This window comes from Pristiophorus japonicus, chromosome 17 (assembly GCF_044704955.1).
Source record: "Pristiophorus japonicus isolate sPriJap1 chromosome 17, sPriJap1.hap1, whole genome shotgun sequence".
In the NCBI taxonomy this organism is placed as follows: Eukaryota; Metazoa; Chordata; class Chondrichthyes; family Pristiophoridae; genus Pristiophorus; species Pristiophorus japonicus.
The window spans coordinates 54,528,751-54,551,366 of record NC_091993.1 but is presented as its reverse complement, the minus strand read 5'-3'; the positions used below and the strand labels follow the sequence as shown (position 1 = coordinate 54,551,366).

The 22,616-nt window shown below is 48.1% G+C and overlaps 1 protein-coding gene and 1 pseudogene across 2 annotated transcripts in view; one reads left to right on the top strand and one right to left on the bottom strand.

Moving 5' to 3' along the window:
* Positions 1-22,616, top strand: part of LOC139227743 (BTB/POZ domain-containing protein 10-like) — a 183,033-nt gene that overhangs the window by 4,628 nt on the left and 155,789 nt on the right. For both annotated transcript variants that reach the window (XM_070858738.1, XM_070858736.1), the window contains exon 2: positions 965-1,119. The gene's annotated coding sequence lies outside the window, so the exon portion shown is untranslated. The remainder of the gene's footprint in view (positions 1-964; positions 1,120-22,616) is intronic.
* On the bottom strand, positions 2,853-3,090 carry LOC139228346 (U2 spliceosomal RNA; annotated as a pseudogene).

Here is a 22,616-nt window from a genome sequence, read left to right as displayed (position 1 = left end):
CTGCAACGGCTTCTCTTCCCATCCCCGCATCGTTACCTCTGGTGTCCCCCAAGGATCTATCCTTGGCCCCCTCCTATTTCTCATCTACATGCTGCCCCTTGGCGACATCATCCGAAAACACAGCGTCAGTTTCCACATGTACACTGACAATACCCAGCTCTACCTCACTACCACTTCTCTCGACCCCTCCTCAGTCTCTAAATTGTCAGACTGCGTGAGCTGCTGAAACCCTCATCCATGCCTTTGTTACCTCTAGACTTGACTATTCCAATGCACTCCTGGCTGGCCTCCCACTGTCTACTCTATGTAAACTAGAGGTGATCCAAAACTCAGCTGCCCGTGTCCTAACTCACACCAAGTCCCGCTGACCCATCACCCCCTGTGCTCGCTGACCTACATTAGCTCTCGGTTAAGCAACGCTTCGATTTCAAAATTCTCATCCTTGTTTTCAAATCCCTCCAAGGCCTCGCCCCTCCCTATCTCTGTAATCTCCTCCAGCCCCACAACCAACCCCCTGAGATGTCTGCATTCCTCAGTATCTGCCCTCCTGAGCATCCCTGATTATAATCGCTCAACCATCCGCACCAAGTCCCCATCACCCCTGTGCTCTGTGACTTAAATTGGCTCCTCAACTTGCAAAAGCTCATCCTTGTGCTCAAATCCCTCCATAGCATCGCCCCTCCCTATCTCTGTAACCTCCTCCAATGTAACAATCCCACCCCACCAACGCACTGCAGAATTTTCAGTTTGTGCACCATTGACAGCCATGCCTCAGCTATCTCGACCCCCACGCTACCTGCCTCTTCTTCTCCTCCTTAAACCCAGTCTCTTTGAGCATTCAGTTACTCCTGATCTCCTGCTTTGGCTCAGTAACTGTCTCCGTCACACCTCTGTGGTATGTTGTAAAGGCAAGAGACTGCTTAATGGTAGTCAGCCTTAAACAGTGCGTGCTTTGTACCCGTAGGTGTTGTGCGTATGGAACCTGCTGGGATCTCCTGTCTGCTACAAGTGTGAGGGGGTAACTGAAGAGTCTTGGTTCAGTGACAGCGACAGCAGCAACAGGGACTTCTAGGCGAGGGAGGTGCCTCGACGTCAGTGCAGATACTCCCGACACGCCAGGTAAGGGGCTTGATGATGGCAGAGTGCCAGCGACTGTCAAATGCAGATGGCAGTGTTCATTAAAAGGTGCTGAACTATGCTAGTAAAATAGGCAGAGCCCTTATAGAGCCTCCTCTACCCTACAACCCCTCTGCCCCCTAAACCCCCCTATAATTCCCCTCGCCCATCCTCCCAGCCCACAGCTCCCCTATAAGTGAGTGCCTGATTTGAGTGTTTGACCAACCTTGTACAAATTAACAAATGTTTTTACCAAACATTAAAAATATATCACCTCCAAATTTAAAGAACAAAGTTAATACTAACCAGAAAACACCACCTTTAGTGCAAAGTGCTATCTTTGCTGTGGGGCCCATGCCCTCCTCTCCCTCCCACTTCCCGGGTCAGCGCGGGAGGTGCTGGAGACAGACACCATTTTGAAGGAGTGTGGCAATTCCTGGGAGGGGGAAGGGTGTGACTTTGTGGGATGTCCATGAGAGGCTTGTCTGTGCAGCGAGTACATGCTCCCCCTGATGTAGTGGTTGTCCCGGTGACAGGTACTTTGTGTTAGTCAATCCGAGTTCTGTTTATTCCAGAATCACTGGTTTCTGTTAGTAGGTTGAAAGGATAATGGAAGACTGGAATCATCCATTTATCTGTGTGCAAAGTCCAACTGTTTTGCAGGTGATGACTTCCCACTCCTCCTGCAGTGACGTTAAGACACAACTAAAGCTAAGACAGTTTGGTCAGGTACTCGGGTCCTCTGCCCAAGCAAGGGCTGTCAGCTATGGCTCAGTGGGCAGCACTCTCACCTCTGAGTCAGGAGGTTGTGGGTTCAAGTCCTACTCGAGAGACCTGAACGCAAAAAACTAGGCTGACACTCCAGTGCAGTACTGAGGGAGTGCTACGCTGCCGGAGGTGCTGTCTTTCAGATTAGACATTAAACTGAGTTGGATATAAAAGATCCCACGGCACTATTTCGAAGAAGAACAGGGCAGTCATCCCCGGTATCCGAGCCAATATTTATCCCTCAATCAACATCATAAAAACAGATTATCTGGTCATTATCTCATTATTGTTTGTGGGAGCTGCCGTGTTTCCTACAGTACAACAGTGACTACACTTCAAAAGTATTTCATTGGCTGTAAAGCACTTTGTAATGTGCTGAGGTCTTAAAGGCGCTATATAAATGCAAGTCTTTATGTTTTATTAACCCTTTCTCTTGACCTGGCCCAACTCTTCACATCCAGAGGGTGCCGGCACTCAAAGATATTCAGAAAATGAATACTGTGCCTTAACACTGCACTTCATTTCCAAATACAGGCACGGTTGGTATGTTGACACATGTGGCATGCATTGTATGAACAGCAGTAACAAGTTGAATAAGCAGTTAATGTGTTTTGGTGGTATGGGTTGAGGGAGGAGTGTTGGCCAGGGCACTGGGAGGACTCCCTGGATCTTACAGGAATAGTGCCATGGGATCCTTAACTTTACAGGTACATGAGGCCTTATCTGGAAGACAGCCCCTCGACTGTGTGTCAGGCCTGAGGAGGGGTCAGTTAGATTTCGAGAGGGCGATCGGCCAGGGTACAGCGGTGTAGTGATTGCATAACTTGACAGATTTTTTTAATTTTTTTAAAATTTTTTTTTTATTCGTAGCCAATCTTTCCAATTCTTTGTCAAATCACAAACACCAGAGGTCACCTTGCACACATCAAGGATCACTCTGCGCCAATGCTCTTAGCCAAAAGGCTGAGAGCCACTGCACCGTTCCTGGAAGTACTGCAATACCAGGTTCGTGCCATGGAGGTGGATGGGTCAGCAACCCAACACACCTCCGTGGAGGTGGATGGGTCAATCCACCCCACCCACCTCCTATTTCCAAAAAGCATAGGAGAACCACCTTCCTGATCCAGGGAGAACCACTTTGGGGTCATGGTTACTCCCCTGTCAGGTCAGTTACGCATGATCTTAGCCAAAAGGCCGAGAAGTGATAACTTGACAGATAATCCAGACAATGCCAGTTCACACCATGGCAGTTTGAGAATTTGAATTCAAGTTTTTCAAAGAAATCTGGAAATAAAGAGCTCGTGTCAGTAGATGTGACCATGAACCAACGGAGTGCTGCAAAAAATAATGGTTCATTAACATTCTTTAGGGAAGGAAACCTGCTGTCCTTACCGGGCTAGCCGTGACGTGACTCCAATCCCACACCAACATGGTTGACTGTTAACTGGCCTAGCTAGCTACTCCATTGTATCAAATTGCTACTAGCGGTTCAAGATGAAGCCCAGCACCACCTTCTTGGGGCAACTAAGGATGGGCAATAAATGCCGGCCTCGCCCACACCCTGAGAATCTGTTAGTGAAAGGTAAACGTGCCCAGATCTTGCAGTGGGGTTTGAAGCCACAATCATCAGACTCAGACGTGTCGAGCCAAGCTGGCACCCTTGCTTCCAGCCCCTCTCCCTCGATGGCATCATGTGTGATGCAGAGTCATGCAGCCTGGATAGGCCCCATATTCAGTCCCTGCTCTGGGATAGGTGGGTAGCCCCCAGCTGAGCAGCACTTGTAATGGTACAGATGACCTCAATAGCCCTGGGATTTCTGTTCCTCTTCGCCTATTGGAAACTGCGCCTCTGCAGACATGGGGTAAGGACAGGCAGCTTCTTCCAGTGGGCAAGGGCAACAGGCCCAAAGACCCACAGGCAAGTAAGCTGAGAAATGTAAATGCAGCATGATATGTCCTTACTATACAGTATAAATGCACACGAGGCCCATACTTGAGAGAAGGTCACTCTGTGACTAGTTACCTTTATTACCAAGACCTCAAGTGATGAAGGTGGGTGGAGCTTCCCCTTTTATACCTGAAAGTCCAGGTTAGGAGTGTCTCCCACAAGTTCGCCCCTTGTGGTCAATGTTCTCAAGGTGTACAACTTAGGTCAGCTTATACATGGGTTACAATGATAGTTGAAAACATGACATCACCTCCCCCGCAAAGCCTTATTGGGTTCACAGGTTAAGTCTCTCTGGTGGTTTACGCTCCCTTGTAGAGCGCCTGAGTTGGGGCTCCGGTTGTTGGGCGCTGGCCTGAGTGTCTGCTGTTTGCAGTGCCTCAGGCCTGTCCGGAGTGCCCACAGTGACTGGGCTCTCCTCCACTTGGTTCCGGTGTTCGGTCACCTGTGGTGGAATAAACTCTACATTGTGTTCTTCCTCTGCTTCTTCTATTGGGTTGCTGAACCCCCTTTTAGTTTGATCCACATGTTTGCGGCAGATTTGTCCATTGGTAAGTTTAACTACCAAAATCCTATTCCCCTCTTTGGCAATCACAGTGCCTGCAAGCCATTTGGACCCTGCAGCATAATTAAGGACAAAAACAGGGTCATTGACATCAATACATCGCGCCCTCGCATTCCTGTCATGGTAGTCACTTGTGACTGACGCCTGCTCTCAACAATTTCTTTCATAGTAGGGTGTATAAGGGATAACCTGGTTTTGAGCGTCCTTTTCATTAGCAGCTCTGCGGGTGGAACCCCTGTGAGCGAGTGTGGTCGGGATCTATTGGCCAACAGGAGGCGTGATAAGCGGCTTTGTAGGGAACCCCCTTGGATTCTGAGCATCCCCTGTTTGATTATCTGCACTGCTCGTTCTGCCTGGCCGTTTGAGGCCGGCATGAACGGTGCCGTTCTGACATGGTTGATACCATTGCCTGCCATGAAGTCCTGGAATTCAGTGCTTGTGAAGCACGGGCCATTGTCGCTGACCAAGACATCCGGTAGACCATGGGCGGCGAACATTGCCCGTAGACTTTCTACCATAGCAGAGGATGTGCTTGAATTTAAAATGGCACATTCAATCCATTTGGAGTAGGCGTCTACTACAACCAAAAACATTTTTCCCATGAAAGGACCTGCGTAGTCCACATGGATGCGTGACCATGGCTTGGCGGACCAGGACCAGGGGCAAAGGAGGGCTTCCCTGGGTGCGTTGCCCAGCTGAGCACATGTGTTGCACCTGCGAACACAAAGTTCCAGGTCTGCATCTATCCCTGGCCACCAAACATGTGACCTGGCAATTGCCTTCATCATGACAATGCCCAGGTGCTCATTGTGAAGTTCTCTGATAAACACCTCTCTGCCCCTCTGGGGCATGACTACTCGGTTTCCCCACAGTAGGCAATCGGCCTGAATCAAGAGTTCATCCTTGCGCCTATGAAATGGTTTAAATTACTCAGGGCATGCCCCGTACGTGGCTGCCCAGTCCCCATTCAGGGCACATTTCTTAACTAAAGACAGTAGCGGGTCTTTATTTGTCCAGACTTTGATCTGACAGGCTGTCACAGGTGAGCCTTCGCTTTCGAAAGCTTCAACAGCCATGACCATCTCAGCATCATGCTCAGTTGTCCCCTCAGTGGTTGCTAGTGGGAGCCTGCTGAGTGCATCGGCGCAGTTTTCAGTGCCCGGTCTGTGCCGAATTGTGTAGTCATAGGCGGCTAACGTAAATGTCCACCTCTGTATGCGGGTCGATGCATTCGCATTTATGGCCTTGTTGTCGGCCAAAAGGGACGTTAGGGGTTTGTGATCTGTCTCCAGCTCAAATTTCCTGCCAAACAGGTAATGGTGCATTTTTTTTACTGCATATACACATGCGAGCGCTTCCTTTTCTGCCATCCCGTAGCCCCTTTCTGCCTGGGACAGACTTCTGGAGGCATAAGCTACCGGCTGTAACTGACCATTGGCACTCACATGCTGCAACACACACCTGACCCCATAGGACGATGCATCGCACGTTAAAACAAGTTTCTTACACGGGTCATATAACGTTAACAGTTTGTTGGAGCATAACAAGTTGCGTGCTCTATCAAAAGCCCTTTCCTGGCTGTCCCCCCAGACCCAATCGCGACCTTTGCGTAGGAGTATGTGTCGCGGCTTTAACAGCGTGTTCAATTTGGGAAGAAAGTTACCAAAATAGAAGCCCCAGGAACGAACACAGCTCCGTCGTGTTACGGGGTCTTGGTGCTCTCTGGATCGCTTCTGTTTTGGACGCAGAAGGGCTGATCCCGTCTGCTGCTACCTTCCTCCCCAGGAATTCTACCTCTGGAGCTAAGAAGACGCACTTCGCCTTTTTCAGTCACAGCCCTACCCGGTCCAGTCTGCACAGCATCTCCTCCAGGTTGTGGAGGTGTTCTTCAGTATCGCGACCCGTGATGAGGATGTTGTCTTGAAAAACCACCATCTTTGGAATCGACTTGAGGAGACTTTCCATATTTTGCTGAAAGATCGCGGCGGCTGAACGAATCCCGAATGGACATCTGTTATACTCAAACAACCCCTTGTGTGTCGTGATGGTGGTCAGCTTCTTTGACTCACTCGCCAGCTCCTGGGTCATGTAAGCTGAGGTCAGGTCCAATTTTGAAAAAAGTTTGCCACCGGATAGCGTTGCAAAGAGGTCCTCCGCTCTCGGTAGCGGGTACTGGTCTTGGAGTGACACCCGATTGATGGTGGCCTTGTAATCGCCACATATCCTGACCGACCCATCCGCCTTGAGCACCGGCATGATTGGGCTCGCCCAGTCACTGAATTCGACTGGCGAGATAATGCCTTCCCTCAGCAGGCGGTCCAATTCGCCTTCTATCTTTTCCCGCATCACGTACGGCACCACTCTGGCCTTGTGGTGTACTGGCCTGGCGTCCGGGTTTATGTGAATCACTACCTTGGCCCCCATGAAAGTGCCAATGCCGGGTTGAAATAATGAGTCAAATTTGTCCAGGACCTGTGAGCATGATACTCGCTCCACAGAAGAAATTGCATTGACATCGCCCCATTTCCAGTTCATGAAAGCAAGCCAACTCCTCCCCAGTAGTGCGGGACTGTCCCCCGGGACAATCCAGAGTGGCAACCTGTTCTCCGAATCTTTGTGGGTCACAACTACCGTGGCGCTGCCTAGCACCGGAATGACCTCCTTTGTATATATCCGTAGCTGTGCGGCAATCAGCAATAATTTTGGCCTCCTGGCCTTGGACACCCACAACCTTTCAAACTGTTTGATACTCATCAGGGACTAGCTGTCCCCCGTGTCCAGCTCCATTAATAATGGGATGCCATTGAGGAGCACATTGATCATTATCGTGGCGTCCTGGTATATGAACTGTATATGTGCTCCACATGAACTCACTGAACTTCAGCTTCCAGCGATTTCCCCCAGTATTCATTTGGCCTCGTAGGGCTTACATCGGGCCTGTCCTCCTCGTATATCAACCTGGCTGCAGGCTTCCTGCACATACGCACCAAGTGACCGCTGACGTTGCAGTTTCTGCAGGTATATTGCTGATACCTGCAAGCTCTGGCTGGGTGTTTGCCTCCACACCTCCAGCATGAGCTGGAGGCCCCGTTGTTGGAAACAAAAGGTCCATTACCAGTCGATCGTCTCTGACTGTCTCTGTAACTGTCCTTAAGCGCACCATTAACAGGTGTTGATAGCCCCATTACTGGCCGCATTGTCCATTGCGATGGCATGAATCGCCGTTCAGCTAGCCATTGTCTCTGTTGAATTCCCCCTTTGGGTTCGACTACATGCTGGGGCATGTCCGATTGCCCTTGTCTGCTGAGAGAACTGTGTGCCGCGTTAACAATGTTGACTCCCTGGTCGTTTGCCGCATTTGAGCCAAGATTTTTGTCATATATCATTCTGGTCTCTTCCTCCCCTGAGATAAATGTCTGGGCTATCAGAGCCGCCACTTCCAAGGTCAAGTCTTTGGTCTCAATCAGTTTCCTGAAAACCCCAGCGTGCCCGATGCCCTCAATAAAAAAGACTTGCAGCATCTCCGCTCTGCATGCATCTGTGAACTTACATAGGCTCGCCAGTCGCCGGAGATCTGCCACAAAGTCAGGAACGCTTTGCCCTTCTCGCCGCCGGTGCGTGTAAAACCGGTGTCTCGCCATGTGCATGCTGCTCGCCGGTTTAAGGTGTTCCCCAATCAACTTACTGAGCTCTTCGAATGTCTTGTCCGCCGGCTTCTCTGGCGCTATAAGGTCCTTCATCAGGGAGTACGTTCTGGATCCACAAACCGTCAGGAGATGAGCCCTGCGTTTGTCGGCCGAATCCTGTCCCAGCCATTCCTTAGTGACAAAAGTTTGCTGTAGTCTCTCAATAAAGTCGTCCCAATCATCACCAACACAGTACCTCTCTTCTGTGCTGCTAGTGGCCATGCTCGCGTGGTTTAAATCCCAGTTTCTCATCGCCAATGATATGTCCTTACTATACAGTATAAATGCACACGAGGCCCATACTTGAGAGAAAGTCACTCTGACCAGTTATCTTTATTACCAAGACCTCAAGTGATGAAGGTGGGTGGAGCTTCCCCTTTTATACCTGAAAGTCCAGGTTAGGAGTGTCTCCCACAAGTTCACCCCCTTGTGGTCAATATTCTCAAGGTGTACAACTTAGGTCAGCTTATACATGGGTTACAATGATAGTTGAATACATGATAACAGCATGAAAGGGATCTGACCTCGAGGTTGAAATGAAGGAGTAAAGCAGAATGTGAGGCTTGATTAAATAGCCAGCCAACAACAACATGTAGTTACATAGTGCCTTTAATGTAGTGAAACGTCCCCAGGCGCTTCTCAGGAGTGTTATGCAATAGCAATTTGACACGAGCCACATGAGTAGAATATGCGCAGATGGCCAAAGGCTTGGTCAAAGAGGTCCGTTTTAGCAAGTGTCTTGAAGGAGGAAAGCGAGGCGGAAAGGTTTAGGGAGGGAGTTCTAGAACTTGGGGCCCAGGCAACAGAAGGCACGGCCACTGATGGTGGAGCGATTATAATCAGGAATGGTCAGGAGGGCAGAGTTAGCGGAGCACAGTCATCTCGGGCGAAGGGGCGTGGGGCTGGAGGAGATTACAGAGATAGGGAGGGGCAAGGCCATAGAGGGATTCGAAAACAAGGATGATAATTTTGAAATCGAGCCGTTGCTTAACCGGGAGCCAATGTAGGTCAGCGAGCACAGGGGTTGATGGGTGAGCGGGACTCGGTGCGAGTTAGGACACGGGTTAAGTAGGGTAGAACGTGGGAGGCCAGCCAAGAGTGCGTTGGAATAGTCAAATCTAGAGGTAACAAAGGCATGGATGAGGACTTTAGCAGCGGATGAGCTGAGGTAAGGATGGAGACGGGTGATGTTACGGAGGTGGTTATGCTGCGGATATGTGGGCAAAAGCTCATTTCAGAGTCAAATATGATGCCAAGGTTGTGAACAGTCTGGTGCAGCCTCAGACAGAAGTTGGGGAGAGGGATGAAGTCGGTGTCTAGGGAACAGGGTTTGTGGCATGGACCGAAAACAATGGCTTTGGCCTTCCCAATATTCAATACTAGGTCACATATGAAGCATGTTTACCTGGGTGAGATACCAGAGGGTGCCGGCACCCTATGGAACCCATGTCCCAGCACAGATCTGCCATGCTGAGCCTGAAATGAGCATGTTGTAGGGATGGGGTGGAGCTCTAGTGTAGAAGATCAGTGCTGAGGGAGTACTGCATTGTCGGAGGTGCCTTCTTTCAGATGAGATGTTAAACCGAAGCTCCATCTGCTCTCTCAGCTAGACATAAAAGATTCCATGGCACTATTTCGAACAAGAAGCAGCGAGTTCTCCCTGGTGTCCTGACCAATATTTATCCCTCAATCAACACCTAAAACAGATGATCTGGTCATTGGTGTATGTGGGAGCTTGCTGTGCGCAAATTGTTGCCGCAACAATGACCACATTTCAAATGCACTTGATTGGCTGTAAAGGACTTTGAGACCTCCTGATGTTGTGAAAGGTGCTATAGAAATGCAAGTCTTTCTTTTCTTTGCGGTAAGTGCAGGGGCGGGGGGGGGGGAGGGGGAGGTGGGGGGGAGTCGTTGTGGAGGGGAACAGAAATTTGAGGTGGGTCCCATGTCCTGCGGGTTTCTGCCCCGCTCTGGCAGCACATCCTCCTGTACAGGCAGCAGGACCTGCCTGCCCGCTGACTCGAGCTGTGAATGGGCCGCAGAATGTCATGTTCAAGCAGCAGAACCATCGGAGAGAGGTTGATTGTTCTTTGTATGTCAAGCCTACCAGCAAAGTAGCAGCAGGTAAACCAGGTTAATGATTTTAAACGTCCGAAGGGACCGCTCCCTCTGCGACACCCTGGTCCATTCCGCAGTCACCCCCAGCCCCCTCCCCTTCCCACAGCACCTTCCCGTGCATGCGCAGGAGATGCAACACCTGCCCTTTTATCCCCTCCCTTCCCACTATCCAGGGCCCCAAACATTCCTTCCAGGTGAACCAGCGATTTACTTGTACTTCTTGCAATGTAGTATACTGTATTCGCTGCTCATGATGTGGTCTCCTCTACATTGGAGAGACTAAGCGTAGATTGGGTGACCGCTTTGTGGAGCACCTCCGCTCAGTCCGTAAGTGTGACCCTGAGCTTCCGGTCACCTGTCACTTTAATTCCCCGCTCCATTCCCACTCTGACCTCTCCGTCCTCGGTCTCCTACACTGTTCCAGTGAAGCTCAAACCCGCGACCTCTACCACCTAGAGGAATAAAGACAGCAGGCACATGGGAACACCATCACCTCCACGTTCCCCTCCAAGTCACACACCATCCTGACTTGGAAATATATCGGCTGTTCCTTCACCGTCGCTGGATCAAAATCCTGAAACTCCCTCCCTAACAGCACTGTGGGAGCACCTTCACCACACGGACTGCAGCGGTTCAAGAAGGCGGCTCACCACCACCTTCTCAAGGGGCAATTAGGGGATGGGCGATCCATGACAGCGAGGCCCACAATATTAGGGCATGAGCCCACACCTTTAACTGCTCGACTGGGGTGGGATTCTAGAACTGTTCGTTTAGGCACTTTACAGCCTTCTGGACTTAACATCGAGTTCAACAATTTCAGACCATAACTTCTGCCCCTATTTATTCAGGCGGTAGCTGTTTATAATTCTGCCATCCCCATTTGCAACATTTAACCATTCCTGCCTCCCAACTATCACAAACCCCCCCCCCTTCCCTGCGTCTGCACCTGCTTAAAATCTGTTACATACCTATTTTTTGCAGTTCTGACGAGGGGTCTGAGACCTGAAACATTAATTCTGTTTCTCTCTCCATAGATGCTGCCTGGTCTGCTGAGTATTTCCAGCATTTTCTGTTTTTGTAATTTTAAAAGTTCAGCCAGACTGGCCTGTGGCCCCTCCCCCTGTCTCCCCCCCGTCCCCTCCGACAGAGATCTAGAATCCCACCCCAGTCGAGCAGTTAAAGGTGTGGGCTCATGCCCCTAATATTATGGGCATCGCTGTCATTTATTGCCCATCCCTAATCGCCCCTTGAGAAGGTGGTGGTGAGCCGCCTTGAACCGCTGCAGTCCGTGTGGTGAAGGTGCTCCCATAGTGCTGTTAGGGAGGGAGTTTCAGGATTGTGACCCAGCGACGATGCAGGAACGGCCGATATATTTCCAAGTCAGGATGGTGTGTGACTTGGAGGGGAACGTGGAGGTGGTGGTGTTCCCATGCGCCTGCTCTTGTCCTTCTAGGTGGTAGAGGTCGCTGGTTTGGGAGGTGCTGCTGAAGAAGCCTTGGCGAGTTGCTGCAGTGCATCTTGTAGATAGATGGTACACACTGCAGCCACGGTGCGCCGGTGGTGGAGGGAGTGAATGGTGAAGGTGGTGGATGGGGTGTTGAACAAGCGGCTGCTTTGTCCTGGATGGTGTCGAGCTTTTAGTGTTGTTGGAGCTGCACTCATCCAGGCAAGTGGAGAGTATTCCATCACACTCCTGACTTGTTTGTCCTCTGGGAGGAGACCGTGTGGAGAAGTGCAGATTTCTGCCAGTAGATGGCGAAGCACAGCACACTACAGAGGTGGACTGTCAAAGATGCACTAAAATGGCTTGCTCTTTATAGAACACCTTTAACATTGCGAAATGTCAAGGCTCTTCAGACAGAGCGAGTGGTCCGAGCAGGAGTTTGGGAAGGAGACTGAAGGCGTGGTTGACGAGCTTTGGAGTTGTGAAGAAACTCTGAGAGTGCAGAAAGTGTGAAGGAGGGGTCTGAGTGTGGGGTAGAGAGGCGAAGAGTTTAGGGAGGGAATTCCAGAGCTTAAGGTCTCGTCAGCTGAAGGCACAGGTATATCAGAAATACGCATGAGGCCAGAATTGGAGGAACGGGAGATACCTGGGATGGAGGGGAATATAGAACGGGGACAGAGAGTGTGCCCACACCACACAGTGTTACACACCTCACACACAGTGTCACACACAGTGTAACACACCTCACACACAGTGTCACACACAGTGTTACACACCTCACACACACACAGTTACACACCTCACACACAGTGTCACACAGTGTCACACAGTGTCACACACAGTGTTACACACCTCACACACACAGTTACACACCTCACACACAGTGTCACACACAGTGTTACACACCTCACACACAGTGTCACACACATGTTACACACCTCGCACACAGTGTCACACACAGTTACACACCTCACACACAGTGTCACACAGTGTTACACACCTCACACACACAGTTACACACCTCACACACAGTGTCACACACAGTGTTACACACCTCACACACAGTGTCACAGTGTTACACACCTCACACACACAGTTACACACCTCACACACAGTGTCACACACAGTGTTACACACATCACACACACAGTTACACACCTCACACACACTGTCACACACAATGTTACACACCTCACACACAGTGTTACACACGTCACACACAGTGTCACACAGTGTTACACACCTCACACACAATGTCACACACAGTGTTACACACCTCAAACACACAGTTACACACCTCACACACAGTGTCACACAGTGTTACACACCTCACACAGTGTTACACACCTCACACACAGTGTTACACACCTCACACACACAGTTACACACCTCACACAAAGTGTCACACACCTCACACACAGTATCACACAGTGTTACACACCTCACACACAGTGTTACACACCTCACACACAGTGTCACACACAGTGTTACACACCTCACACACACAGTGTTACACACCTCACACACACAGTTACACACCTCACACACAGTGTCACACAGTGTTACACACCTCACACACACAGTGTCACACACCTCACACACACAGTGTTATAGAAACATAGAAAATAGGTGCAGGAGTAGGCCATTCGGCCCTTCGAGCCTGCACCATCATTCAATAAGATCATGGCTGATCATTCCCTCAGTACCCCTTTCCTGCTTTCTCTCCATACCCCTTGATCCCTTTAGCCGTAAGGGCCACATCTAACTCCCTTTTGAATATATCCAATGAACTGGTATCAACAACTCTCTGCGGCAGGGAATTCCACAGGTTAACAACTCTCTGAGTGAAGTAGTTTCTCCTCATCTCAGTCCTAAATGGCTTACCCCTTATCCTAAGACTGTGTCTCCTGGTTCTGGACTTCCCCAACATCGGGAACATTCTTCCCGCATCTAACCTGTCCAGTCAAGTCAGAATTTTATATGTTTCTATGAGATCCCCTCTCATCCTTCTAAACTCCAGTGTATAAAGTCCCAGTTGATCCAGTCTCTCCTCACATGTCAGTCCAGCCATCCCTGGAATCAGTCTGATGAACCTTCGCTGCACTCCCTCAATAGCAAGAACGTCCTTCCTCAGATTAGGAGACCAAAACTGAACACAATATTCCAGGTGAGGCCTCACCAAGGCCCTGTACAACTGCAGCAAGACTTCCCTGCTCCTATACTCAAATCCCCTTGCTATGAAGGCCAACATACCATTTGCTTTCTTCACCGCCTGTTGTACCTGCATGCCAACTTTCAATGACTGATGAACCATGACACCCAGGTTTCGCTGCACCTCCCCTTTTCCTAATCTGCCGCAATTCAGATAATATTCTGCCTTCGTGTTTTTGCCCCCAAAGTGGATAACCTCACATTTACCCACATTATACTGCATCTGCCATGTATTTGCCTACTCATCTAACCTGTGCAAGTCATCCTGCAGCCTCTTAGCGTCCTCCTCACAGCTCACACCGCCACCCAGTTTAGTGTCATCTGCAAACTTGGAGATATTACACTCAATTCCCTCATCAAAATCATTAATATATATTGTAAAGAGCTGGGGTCCCAGCACTGAGCCCTGCAGCACTCCACTAGTCACCGCCTGCCATTCTGAAAAGGACCCGTTAATCCCGACTCTCTGCTTCCTGTCTGCCAACCAGTTCTCTATCCACGTCAGTACATTACCCCCAATACCATGTGATACCAATCTCCTGTGTGGGACCTTGTCAAAAGCCTTTTGAAAGTCCACCTCACACACAGTGTTACAGACTTCACACACACAGTGTTACAGACTTCACACACACAGTGTTACACACCTCTCACACACAGTGTTACACACCTCTCACACAGTGTTACACACCTCACACACACAGTGTTACACACCTCTCACACACAGTGTTACACACCTCACACACACAGTGTTACACATCTCACACACAGTGTTACACACCTCACACACACAGTGTTACACACCTCACACACACTGTTACACACCTCACACACACAGTGTTACACACCTCTCACACACAGTTACACACCTCACACACACAGTGTTACACACCTCTCACACACAGTTACACACCTCACACACACAGTGTTACACACCTCACACACACAGTGTTACACACCTCACACACAGTGTGCCCACACTACACGGTGTTACACATCTCACACACAGTTTTACACACCTCACACACAGTGTTACACACCTCACAAACCTCACACACACAGTGTTACACACCTCACATACACAGTGTGCCCACACCTTACACACACAGCGTGTCCACACCACACGGTGTTACACACCTCACACACAGTGTGCCCACACTACACGGTGTTACACATCTCACACACAGCTTTACACACCTCACACACAGTGTTACACACCTCACGCACAGTGTTACACACCTCACACACACGGTGTTACACACCTCACACAGGCTGAGGGTCTCTGTTCTGAATTGCAATAAACCCAGGGACACCATTCCCCTGATGGTTAAGGGTATTACATCATGCAGGCCAGATGCCAGGTTTGATCCCTGGTTTACACTGCGTTACTATGCAGCTGCCCGTAGTGGGCCTAAACTAGGGAGTGGAAACTGCAGCCAGGGTCCCCTTCTGATTGCTGTGTGGTGACCCACTGCCCAGCCCCACGTGAGCTTTCAACAGCCTGGAACCTTATGTCAGTGCCTTCAGAGGAAAAATTAACTAAAACTACTGGAAAGGGCATGAGGAATGATGGGAGTCACTGGGAACCGTTGGGGGTCACTGGGAATTGTTGGGGGTCACTGGGAATGACTGGGGGTCACTGGGAATGATTGGGGTCACTGGGAATGATTGGGGGTCACTGGGAATGATTGCGGTTGCTGGGAATGATTGGGGTCGCTGGGAACGATTGGGGGTCACTGGGAACGATTGGGGGTCACTGGGAACGATTGGGGGTCACTGGGAATGATTGGGGGTCACTGGGAACCGTTGGGGGTCACTGGGAACCGTTGTGGGTCACTGGAAACCGTTGGGGGTCACTGGGAATGATTGGGGGTCACTGGGAATGATTGGGAGCCATTGGATTCTCTCATTCAGGGAAATTTAAAACTGACTTTCCAGGAGCTCTGATACATTTCATCTTTTCCTTTCAGTTTAAGCCTTAAAGTACTTGCCACACATTTAGTGCACTTTCACAGCTCCTGTTTGTTCAGAGGCAAGGATTTCACATTGCTGTTCAGGATAAAGGTTACTGACTGTGCAACGATACAGGAATCCTGTCTCTTTTGCAGGGTAAGGGCTACTTGCTGTGTAACTGTATGGAGTTGTTTACCAGGAGGATTATTTATTGTGCAACTATTTGGAATCATTCAGGTTTCTTACTGAAATACCTAATCGTGCATGAGGTCTGAGTTCTGCCCAGTTGGCTGGTTAATGTGGTTGTTGAAAATGAATCATTCACTTACAGCAGGAAAATACAAGTCATTCCAGTCGAGTTGGTGCTTTTGCATGTGTTGTACTTTGACCTTTCCTTTTTAAGTGCCCAATGTACTTTCTCACTTGGAAAAAATATGAGTTTTCCTCATTAAACAGCTGCATGGATGATTTCCTTGGAAATTTCCAAGCAAGGTTATCATTAATGGTGTAAAGGAATTCAACTGATTCCAGTTCTGTACCGTACAAGTCCACTGGGAGAGAGCAAATCCTGGAATGGAGGACTGTACAGGACCAGGATTAACCCAGCACATTACCAGAGAAGATCAGTGCATACCTTGCTGACTCTCGTTGTCCAGGCTGAGTTTGGTCAGTTGGGCAATGCACCAGAGGGTAATCAATACTTGTGAAACTATACCCCAACAAAGGGTCATTACCCTCAGGAGAGGAGGGAGACAAGGAAAATTCATTAAAAACAAAGATCCTGATGGAGGAATGACTGCAGTTTGGCAATCAGTCCATATAAGGTAACTGAGGTACAGACTGTTACACTTATACCAATCACCCCTGTGCTCGCTGACCTACGTTGGCTCCCGGTCCAACAACGCCTCAAATTAAAAATTCTCATCCTTGCTTTCAAATCCCTCCATAGCTTCGCCCCCTCCCCATCTCTAATCTCATCCAGCCCCACAACCCTCCGAGATCTCTGCGCTCCTCCAATTCTGGTCTCTTGAGCATCCTTGATTTTAATCGTTCCATCACTGGCGGCCGTGCCTTCAGCTGCCTGGGCCCTGAACTCTGGAATTCACTCCCTAAACCTCTCCACCTCGCTACCTCTCCTCCCTTTAAGACATTCCTCTTTGACCAAGCTTTTGGTCATCTGCTCTCATTTCTCGTTATGTGGCTTGGTGTCAAATTTTGTTTGACAATCGCTCCTCTGAAGCGCCTTTGGACGTTTTACTACGTTAAAAGGGCTGAATAAATGCAAGTTGTTTTACAAATGTCTGAGGGTACTGTGAGTCATAGTAAACATAGAGAACTGCACAACATGGCTCCCGGGTAAGAACTGATGCAGCTTTATTATTATTATATCAGGAGTTCACTAGGTAGCTCTACAACACTTCTCCCTCCTTATTGAAGAAGTTAATCATAGCACATAATCATTGTGCAAGACTTGCATGGTAAACACAACACTTGATATATATTTCTCAAATGGAACCCATTTTATGCTTCCAAATTCTACTATAGAATTCTGTAACACAAAAGATATAAATTTATTTTCCATATTTACAGATTAAGCTTAACCACTAACTGTTTCGAAACTTAACTGTTTCGAAGAGGATACCTTCTTTCTGGAACAGAACGTTCCGATCTTGTTGTAGGACTTTGGCTCATTCTAGGCTGAGCCTGAGGAGAGTTTTTCTTCTCTGGCTGACCTTGATCTACATTTGGACTTTACTCTTTCAGACTGTTTGTCTGCCTGACTCGGACTCAGACTTAAATCCTGACTTTCTCTTGGACTTGTTTCTAGTACAACTGCTGTAGGATTTGCTACTGGTACTCTACTTGTAACAAGACTATCAGACTTATCAGAATACATTGAAACATCCCAACTTTCAACTCCTTCCACATGTGTAGGTAAGATATGATCAATGTGAACAAACCTAACATGTCCAATATTCAAACATCTGAACCAGATATATGCCAGGACCACATATCTTCACCACTCTTCCTGGTAACCATTGTAACCATTTATGGTGATGGTTCTTCAGTCTAACCTTCTGGTTCAACTTCACACTTCTCTCTCTTACTCTACCTTTATCGTGACTCTCTTTCTGTCTTCATTGTTTCTCTTCTACCGACTGTGCCAAGTTTGGCTTTACCAACGAGAACCTGGTTCATGGCTGTTATTTGAGAAACAATTCTGCTGGTTTTCTACCAGTAGTGGTATGAAGAGTATTCCGATAAGTAATCAGAAAATTTGCCAATTTATGAACCAACGACAACTGTAATTTCTTTGGATTTGGTTCCAACATTTTCTTGATGAGGGCACATTTGACAATTTGTACTGTGTGCTCTGCTGCACCATTTGAAGCAAGGTGGTACGATAGAACTCAGGTATGTTTCACACAGTTTCTGTTCATGAACTGTGAGAACTCTTCTGAACAAAATTGCTGCCCATTATCAGACACAATTTCTTCTGATGAAAACAATCTTCTCAAATTGTCTAGTGTTATTATTCGCATGGGAAACACCTCTACCCACATCGAATGACTATCTATTATTATGTCAGCTGTGGCTCAGTGGGTAACATTCTCGCCTCTGAGTCAGAAGGTTGTGGGTTCAAGTCCCACTCCAGGGACTTGAGCACAAAAATATCTAGGCTGAGGGAGCACTGCACTGTCGGAGGTGCCGTCTTTGAGATGAGACATTAAACCAAGGCCCTGTCTGCTTGCTCAAGTGGACGTAAAAGATCCCATAGCACTATTTCGAAGAAGAGCAGGGGAATTATCCCCAGTGTCCTAGCCAATATTTATTTCTCAAACAACATAATAAAAAAACAGATTATCTGGTCATTATCACATTGCTGTTTGTGGGAGCTTGCTGTGCGCAAATTGGCTGCCACGTTTCCCACATTACAACAGTGACTACACTTCCAGAGTACTTCATTGGTTGTAAAGCATTTTGAGATGTCGGTGGTCATGAAAGGCGCTATATAAATTCAAGTCTTTCTTTCTTTATGAACAATTGCTGTCCTTCTAGCTCAGCAAAATCTACATATAACCTTTGCTACACCCTGGGAGGCCATTTCCATAGCTGTAATGGTACTGATGGTGGGTTCCTGCTCACTGATTGACATGTTGTACACTAACGATGTACTCTATATCTTTATCTAAACCTGGCCACCATAAGTAATTGCGTGCAAAACTCTTGGTCAAGCACATTCCCGGGTGCTGGTCATAAAGATCTCCTTACAATTATGGATCTGAACCTATTTGGGATAACCACTCTTGCCTGCTGACAATTCATTCCTACGAATGAAGTATGGATGAATATCTTCCTCTGATACCTGGTTTGGCCATCCATTTGCTATGTAATCATACACCTTTGACATAACTGGGTCATGTTTGGTTGCCCTAACAATCGCTTCAGCTGTGACTGGCAGCTCACCAATGTATGGGAAATAGAACACTTCTTCCGTATCAGGTGTAACTTGTGATGGGGATGGCCACCTGGATCTAGCATCAGCATTACTGTGATCAGCTGATCATCTGTACTCAATGTCATAAAATGACAAAATCAAAGCCAAAAATCAAAACCCATCTCGTCATTCGGGCTGCAGCTAAGGTTGAAACAGGGGACTTTGGATGGAAGATTGCTGTCAGAGGCTTATGGTTAGTAACGATGGTAAACTTACGACCAAATAAGTATATACTAGCGTACTGAGGACTAGTGAGAAGGAGGAACTGAAGGGAATCCTTATTAGTCAGGAAATTGTGTTAGGGAAATTGATGGGATTGTAGGCCTATAAATCCCCAGGGCCTGATAGTCTGCATCCCAGAGTACTTAAGGAAGTGGCCCTAGAAATAGTGGATGCATTGGTGGTCATTTTCCAACATTCTATAGACTCTGGATCAGTTCCTATGGATTGGAGGGTAGCTAATGTAACCGCACTTTTTGAAAAAGGAGGGAGAGAGAAAACAGGGAATTATAGACCGGTTAACCTGACATTGGTAGTGGGGAAAATGTTGGAATCAATTATTAAAGATGTAATAGCAGCACATTTGGAAAGCAGTGACAGGATTGGTCCAAGTCAGCATGGATTTATGAAAGGGAAATCATGCTTGACAAATCTTCTAGATTTTTTTGAGGATGTAACTAGTAGAGTGGACAAGGGAGAACCAGTGGATGTGGTGTATTTGGACTTTCAAAAGGCTTTTGACAAGGTCCCACAAAAGAGATTAGTGTGCAAAATTAAAGCACATGGTATTGGGGGTAATGTATTGACGTGGATAGAGAACTGGTTGGCAGACAGGAAGCAAAGAGTAGGAATAAACAGGTCCTTTTCAGAATGGCAGGCAGTGACTAGTGGGTTCAGTGCTGGGACCCCAGCTATTTACAATATACATTAATGATTTAGATGAAGGAATTGAATGTAATATCTCCAAGTATTCAGATGACACCAAGCGTGATCTGTGAGGAGGATGCTAAGAGGCTGCAGGGTGACTTGGACAGGTTAGTTGAGTGGGCAAATGCATGGCAGATGCAGTATATGTAGATAAATGTGAGGTTATCCACTTTGGTGGCAAAAACAGGAAGGCAGAATATTATCTGAATGGTGACAGATTAGGAAAAGGGGAGGTGCAGCGAGACCTGGGTGTCATGGTTCATCAGTCATTGAAAGTTGGCATGCAGGTTCAGCAGGCGATAGAGAAGGCAAATGGCATGTTGGCCTTCATAGCGAGAGGATTTGAGTATAGGAGCAGGGAGGTCTTACTGCAGTTGTACAGGGCCTTGGTGAGGCCACACCTTGACTTGTGTACAGTTTTGGTCTCCTAATCTGAGGAAGGACATTCTTGCTATTGAGGGAGTGCAACGAAGGTTCACCAGACTGATTCCCGGTATGGCAGGACTGACATATGAAGAAAAACTGGATCAACTAGGCTTATATTCACTGGAATTTAGAAGAATGAGAGGGGATCTTATAGAAACATATAAAATTCTGCCAGGATTGGACAGGTTAGATGCAGGAAGAATGTTCTCGATGTTGGGGAAGTCCAGAACCAGGGGTCACAGTCTGAGGATAAGGGGTAATCCATTTAGGACCGAGATGAGGAGAAACTTCTTCACCCAGAGAGTGGTGAACCTGTGGACTTCTCTACCACTGAAAGTTGTTGAGGCCAGTTCATTAGATATATTCAATAGGGAGTTAGATGTGGCCCTTATAGCTAAAGGGATCAAGGGGTATGGAGAGAAAGCAGGAATGGGGTACTAAAGTTGCATGATCAGCCATGATCATATTGAATGGTGGTGCAGGTTCGAAGGGCTAAATGGCCTGCTTCTGCACCTATTTTCTATGTTTCTTGACCCCAAAAATTAATGCCAAAGCTTCCTTTTCGATCTGTGCATAATTCGGCACACTGGCACTGAGAGTGCGTGAAGCAAAAACAATTGGTCTCCCCTCCCCACTGTGTAGTACATGAGAGATCACTGCCCCAACTCCATACAGAGAGGCATCACATGCTAGCTTGATCTCCTTAGATCCGTCATAGTGAACTAACACGGTGCTCTCTACTAACCTGCATTTACACACTTTGAAAGCTGTGTTGCATTCTTTTGACCACTTCCAAGGCACCTGTTTTCCCAACAGCTCATTCAGTGGATGTAATACTGTAGCCAAGCTTGGGAGGAACTTTCTGCAATTATTCAAAAAACCCAAAAATTATTGAAGTTCAGAGACATTCTTGGGAGTAGGTGCATTTCTGATTGCATCCAGCTTTCCCTTGGTTGGATGTAAACATATTAGTCTACTCTGTGCCCTAAGTACTCCACTGAGTTTTGAAACATCACATACTTGTGAGCAGTTACTCATACTCCCCCCGGTATAGCCCTCATCTTCGCTCCCTCAAGTCCAAGTGACACAGACTTGACCGGATGTGGCAGACAACTGGTTTCGCCATTTACCACCAGATCTGGCTGGACCACATTCAGCATTAGCGGGTCCTGCTCTTGTCTGACAAAAACTGCTCACTATTCCAGGATCATTCTGGAATGCAAAGAGAACCCCCGGCTACTATTCTCTACTGCTAACCGTCTCCTTAAACCTCTCTCCCCTGTCTCCACCACACTCACATCCAACAATAAGTGTGAGGAGCTCATGGACTTCTGTGTCTCTAAGATTGAGACCATCCAATCAGCTGCCTCTGCCTCTTCCCTTCCTTCCCCTCGCCCACCGGGCCAAACTTCCTCTGAGGTCCCCCCTGACCTAGCCCTGACCTCACATCTTTCTCCAGTTTCTCTCCGATCTCCCCTCATGACCTTTCCGAGCTCATCCTGTCCATGAGACCCATTTCCTGCTCCCTTGACCCTATTCTCACTAAACTGCTGATCACCCAACTTCCTTTTCTGGCTCCCATGTTAGCCGACATTGTTAACGGTTCTCTCTCCTCAGGTACTATCTCCCTCTCCCTCAAATCTGCCGTCATCACCCCTCTCAAAAACCAACCCTTGACCCCTCCGTCCTTTAAAACTACCGCCCCATCTCCAATCTCCCTTTCCTCTTCCAACTCCTTGAACGTGTTGTCGCCTCCCAAATCCATGCCCATCTTTCCTGGAACTCCATGTTTGAATCCCTCCAATCCAGTTTCTGCCCCTGCCACAGTACCGAAACAGCTCTCATCAAAGTCACAAATAACATCCGTTGTGACTGTGACAAAGGTAAACTCCCTCCTCGTCCTCATGGACCTGCCTTTGACACGGTTCACCACTCCATCCTCCTCCAATGCCTCTCCACCA